This window comes from Myotis davidii, unplaced genomic scaffold (assembly GCF_000327345.1).
Source record: "Myotis davidii unplaced genomic scaffold, ASM32734v1 scaffold168, whole genome shotgun sequence".
Classification (NCBI taxonomy): domain Eukaryota; kingdom Metazoa; phylum Chordata; class Mammalia; order Chiroptera; family Vespertilionidae; genus Myotis; species Myotis davidii.
Genome location: NW_006383016.1, coordinates 886,529 through 893,087, shown reverse-complemented (window position 1 = coordinate 893,087; position 6,559 = coordinate 886,529).

Genomic DNA, 6,559 nt, shown 5'->3' with positions numbered 1-6,559 from the left:
GACCTAGTGCTGTGAATGACTCTGGCAGGATGAGTGCTAAAGGGAGAGGATATTAGCAATTAGAAACTGGCTTTGCTGCCAGAGGCTGCATCTGTCTGCATTAGCAACCACGGAGGGAATTGGACGAGGACATGCGCAGGTCTGGTTAAGCTCAAAGCCTCCATAGGCCGCCGGGAAATGACTGTGGGACCGCCAGCCAGGCAGCCAGTGCACCTTTTACTGTCTCCTGAATGGAGCCCTATTATGAAACGCAGGGTCTGTGGAGAGGGATGGGAAATCGTGCCAACCCAGCTGCAGTCTTGGTCACCAGCCCCATCACACCAGGCTTCTCATCTGGAAAAGTTCCAACTAGAAAGTTCCCAGCGCTGCAGGGGAAGAGGGGAGAAGGAGAAGCGGCAGGAGGGGAAAGAGGAGGAAAGGACCGATTCCGCTGCTTGGCCAGTGATTGGAGGTTTGGACTGTGCTGGCCAAGGGGCACTGCTTCTGTCCGCAGACACGTCCCACCCACCTGGGCACCTGGGCTCCCCTGTCCATCTGGCCCTAATTATCTCAGCCAAACTGAGGCTTGTTTGTTGGTGGGGGTGGGTTCCCCCCCTTCAATTTCCCATTCATTTCTTTTCTGCCTTAGGTTTGTTTTCCTTTCAATAACACAAATCTTGAATAAATTTGTGGGCAAAAGCAGCTTCAACAACCAGCCGCAAACATCATCAGGTGATAACAAGGTTAGTTCACTTAGAAAATCTGCATTTACTCCAAAAACACTTAAGGAGGGGCCTTCCCTTTTGGCCATGAACATGCCCTTCCACTTCTTAGGGGGCTAAGCAGACACCTCAGCACAGACTCTTCCAGAAAGAGCCGTCCGCCGTCCCCAAAGCAGATGGAAGGGCAGAGGCTGCCTGGTCTGATTTCTATGAAGTCATTTCTGATTTCTTTAAAAACCCAGGTCCGTATTTATTTTCATAGTTGAAGAGTTTATAAACCTGGACATTGAAAATAAATGTGCTTTCTATTTTCTAACTTGAAGTTGTGCGCTTAGCTGTTTCATTGTTAAAAATGGCCTGGCTCCTTGAAGAAGCCACACGTTGCAGACATTAATCAAACTGAGTCATCCACCCAGAGAGAGAATGAGGAGGAGCTGGAGCAGCTCCGAGAGCTGAAAGCAGGGGCCCGAGAGGAACACAATGCCTCTCTAGGGAGTGTCCCCGCACCTCAAGCCCACGCAGAGCGGGGAGAGCGTCAGAGGCACCATTTGTTACTGAGGACAAACGCCTGGGCACCATGGAACAAGGGCATCTCCCTGTGTGAGAGGATGGACATTGGCCTCCTGGTGCCAGGGGCCAGCAGGGGCGGCTGGGTCAGCATGCTGTTACTCTGTCTCCATCGGCAGGGTTTGGTGTCCTGTGAAGCCCTTCTTCATAAAATTCAGGGGCTGCTGGGCACCTCCTGTGGTCCTTGAAGGCATCGATTGCCTTGTGACCACTTTGCTGATGATGCGGAAACCAGTTAGAGATACAGAGCATCTCAGGGAGTCAAGGATGATGTTAAAGATTGCAGTGCGGTTAAGTGCAAAAAATAGGACATGGCATTGTCTCAAATGTGGAAAAAAGGAGAATCTGCCAATCATAAAGGGCTAGACACATTTGTACCAAAAGTTTAGAATTGGTTGTATCTGTGGGCCACCTTGGCTTCCGGGTCACCTTGTGTTTGAAATATTCATGTTTGTACATGTTAACTGTTACATCTCAGTGTAGCATAACTACCCAAGTTCGGCCCCTCCTTTATTCCAGAAATACTTTCTGAGCACATATTGTGTGTGTTGCCCTGTGAGGAAGTGAAGCTGAGCTGGTCCCCAGGCTATACCTTGAGATTCTGCCTCCCTTGGCTGGGCCATCACCAGCCCCTCCTCCCCGGTCAGATCGTGAGCTGGGTCAGGGCCCTTGCTGGGCCTGAGGGTCCTGTACTCTCTCAAGCACAGGCGAGTTTTTCCTCAGACCCTGCTCAGAGGTCAGCCCTCTGGAAGGCCGTCCCTGACCACCTTCCATCAAGCTCTCACCTCCCATCATGCTTGATTCTCCTCACGGCTGTGATTTTCTTTAGGACACTTGTCCACACGTATTATAACTATGACATCTAGACACAAACTTACTTCAGACCCATATCAAAACCATTTTTTTGTCCTTGTGATAGACAATTGGATTAAAACAACTTCACTTAAGTCATAACCAAGTGGATTTGCAGTCCCAGTAAACCAATACACAAAAGGCACATATGTAGTTGAACACCAACTTTCCATTGAAATGCGGCGTCTTGGAGGTGGGGTCTTCAGTCTTGCTCATTGCTGTATCTCTATGATCTAGAACAATGCCTGGCACATAGTAGGCACTCAATGAATACTGTTGACTTGAAGTCAGGTTTTCTTCCTCCAGGGAAAAGCAATCTGTCTATTTAAATATTTCAAGAATGAATATCAACCCACAAATTCAGATGATAAGAAATATAGTGTCTATTTTCTACAGTTGTTTTATTTTTCACCTCACCCTACTAGGCCAGTGAGAGATTTCATCTCAGTTATGCTCTGCTCTCCATCCCCTCACCCCAGCCTGGCCAGAGGGCTGTGTCAAGGTTCCAAATGTCTTATGCAGTGACAGGGGCTTTGGAGAAGGTCCTCTGCTGATCAGCCCATCTCATTGTGACTGTCCTCCTGTCCCTTCACTCCTGGTGGCCATCTGTTGCTTCTGGGCAAGGCTGGGATGTCAGTGCCTATGGCCTCAGCTCCCCAGATGCTCCACACCAGAGGTCTTCCTCTCTGGGGTCTTACCCCCACATGGCCCCTGTCAGGAAGTAGAACCTGAAGAACTTGCTTCTTCCTCCAAACTGGTGTTTCTCCCCTGTTTTCCCAAGCTACTAAGCAAGCTCTCCTCCAACCCTATTCTTCCCTTGGGCTCTGGCTTTCAGAAAAACAAAGCCAGACTCCTGCTTCTTATCCTCTCACGTACCTCCCTGTCGAAAGTGATGTGGGGTCAGCTACCTGCTCAGATACAGAACAAACAAGAAAAACTTCAAATAACTCTGATACGAGGCAGAAATGTGTGCTTTTTTTCTTTTCTGAAAGCCAGAGCCCAAGGGAAGAACAAGTTTGGAGGAGAGCAGAAGTGAGACAACATGCAGATAAGTCAGGGATTCTATTGAGGCCGGGGTGAGAGAGAGAAACCATGGCAGAGGAAGGCTTACGGCATCTTGCATTTTGAATGAGCCTGGAAGGTTAGGCCGTCTTTCATTTCATCACGTGAGATGGATGGAAAGAGAGGCAGGAGCAAAGAGAAAATGGAGATGGTATATGACTAAGGGCAAATCATCTCCTCTGACTGGGTGGGTATATTTGAGCAGTAGGAAAAGAAGTCCCCCCAAAGTAGGTTGGAGTCAGTTTGTGACAAGCCTTCGAAGCCAGCATGTTTAGATGTTAACTTGACAGCCAGTGCTTCATAGAGTGAGTAGATTTGAGTTGTGTATTAGAAAATGAAACAGCAACATGGTCTAGCGTGGATTAATGGCTTGGGATTGATGATGGGAAGGCTAGAAGCGGGGAGAAGCTTCCGCAGGCCCCGCATTGTCTGGAAATAGGAAGGGACAGAAGAGAGATGCGAAAGATATTGCTGAAGCAGAGCAAACAGGATTTGACCCCTGGTTGATTATGAGAAGGGCAAGAGAAAGATGAGGGTGGGAGAATGGGGTGTTCTCAGAAGGCAAGGGAAAACCAAGAGAAGCTGCTGGTTTGGGGGAAAGGTGACCAATCTAGTCACGATGAATTTGAATTTCCATCTGCAAGGTTGGAGCTGTGGGCAGGAGGCTCAGAAGAGAGGTCATAACCTTCCCGTGATAGGAAGAAATATGGGTAATGATGCCGCCTCAGTATATTGCTGTGCAGGAGGAAAACCAAGGAATCTAGTGTCAGATTGCTTTGTTTCAGTAAGTAGGAAACAAGGCCACTTGCTGAGATTAAGGGGAGCAGTCAGTGTGTCCTATTGGAGCCTTAGAGTGGACACAATTTGAAACAGCTGGACTAGGGAACATGAAAAGACTCAATTCCTGGGGAACATGAAAAGAGTCAATTCCCGAGGAACAAAATAGCAGACCCATGCAACCTCAAGTTTTCTCTCCAATAAATGCAGAATCCTTTGATGGTGGTTTTCTGAAATCTGTCCAGACAGATGTAAGAAGAAATAGCCTTTACATTATATATCTAGTTTGAGGCATATCTGATTTTATCCTTCTCTCTGGTTTCTGCTAGTAAATTCTCTCTTCCTATTGTTAGGCCATTCATTTGGGATTTTGCTTTTTTAGGAATTTATTAAGAGGCCAGAATCAATTCAACATAGTAAACGTAGGAAAGCAGCAACTTTTCATTGACAATGTTCCTGACTCCCAAGCTGTCTTCCTGATGTTGAACTTCCATTCCCAGAGAAAGAAGCTCATTACCTGCTCTCTACTCTCAATGTCAAGTGGTTTTTTACTCAGTGGCTTCGGGCACAGGGGGAGAAACAGCTCATCAACATCTCATCGCAAAGATCTATGGCACCTAGGACTTCAAGGCTGTTGTTGCATCTGCGGCTGGAGCTGGAGAGATGGATAGGCACCTGAAACCCACACACTCTCTGGGGTGGGCACATGACATCCACACACAGTCTGGGGGGTACACCATGCGCTGCCCTCCGGCGATTCAGAAATCCATTTCTATTTTCCACCTTTGGGTCTTTTCCAAGTTTCCCCACTCCTCTCCTGTGTCTGGATCTGATCTCTTTATTTGAAAGTACCTCTGTTGGGCACTTAGGGGTATGTGTGGAGTGAGAAGCAGAGAAGACAAACCTCTGCATCCTTAGCCTTCTCTAAAAGACCATTCTGTGGGAATTGTTGGTGCGGGTACTTTTATACCACCTGACATCAGTTTTCATAACTGGCTGCATCCTACTAACACTGGACTCTTAAATTCTTTTTCTTGTCTTTGTAATGTTTCCGTATTGAGCATGTGACTATCAACTCTTTTTGCTCCACTCCAGCCCAAAGAGAGAAAAGATGTTTTCCACCCAAGAGTTGGAAATCACAGAACATTTGGAATTGGACTTCAGAATCTCATGCTCCCTGGGGTAGTATGTCTTTCTCTTCTCTCTGACCAGCCAGCAAGGGAAGAATATGTTCTAGAAGCAAAGCTACATGGAACTTGGTTACGTTTGAGGCCAAAAGAGAAGTCCATTTCTCATTCGGTAAGAAACTAGAGTTCTTTAAGGCCTGTTCTTAGGCTTTAGACTAATATGTATGAAGGCCTTTGGGGGCCATACGGGGCTCAGTTGCGGGAGCCGTGTCTTGCTGGAGATCCCTTGTCCTCTGTCCCTCACGCCTCTACCAAGGAAAATACATTCAGGTGGAATTTCACCTGAATAAACTACCTCTTTTGACTAAACAAAATCCCTCCCCGCTATTCCCTCCACCCTGTCTAAGGTCAGCCTCCATTTCCAGTGTACTCACTCCAAGTCTTTCTAAAAAAATAAAATCAACATATTTTTTCACTTTTGTTTGTTTTTGCCCAGATGCCTTTGACATTTCCCTCCAGTGAGTCATACTATGGAAGCATTCCGAAGTGACCTCCTTAATAAATGTTTCTTTTCCTGGGGCAGATGGGCCATTGGTAAATGACAGCTGTCCCAATATGTCGCTGCATAGCGTGTGGGGAATTTAATAAAGGAACGCCATGGCATGTGCCACCAAAGCCACGTGGTGGGTGAACGTACAGAAACATAGCCTTCTGCATCCTTCCCTGGCTCCTCAGACAAGATGGGAAAACTAAGCATGGTCCTTAGGGGTCTATTCAAATCAGATGGATGTGGGAGTGTCAGTCCTCACTACAGAAGTTTCCGGTAATCATTTGAGAATTCAGATTTTGCAACAAAATAATTGAACAGTCAGTGGTAAGAGGAGAGGAGGCAAACACAGGAGTGCCCAGAGCTTTGCTGTCCCCCCAGCACACTGCCGCTCACGATCCAGGCCTTGGTCGTGCTAGTCTTTGCCTCTGCAAAGTCTCCAGCCTTCTTCTTCCCTCCTTCTCCTGGGAGTAACATTCTCAGCTCTCAAATTGCTTTGTCCCTTCCTTCCTGCAAGCAGGTGGCACCCTGGGATTACAGTTATCACCGTGGCCACCCACCTTCCCGTCACACAGCCCCCTCTTCCCACTAGGCTCCCGCTAGAGAGTCTTGGGAGCAGGAGTGGGCTAAATTTGTCTCTGTGTCTTTAGCACCAAAAACAGATCCAGTCACACAGGAGGGTTAATGTAGCCCATCCTCATGGAAGATGGTGACCAGGATGGGGCCAGGGACCCAGAGTACTTTCTGCTCATCTGAGTTTTCTATTCTCTTTAAACAACACCCTCTACCCACTCCTCAATTCTCTCAGACGCTTACGTCCTTTATCCCCTTTTATTCATGTAAGAAAACTTAAAGGAGCAGTGAAAATTACTAGATGTACAGTGAGTTTTGGTTATAAATATTCGTTGGGGAATGAAGTTACCAAT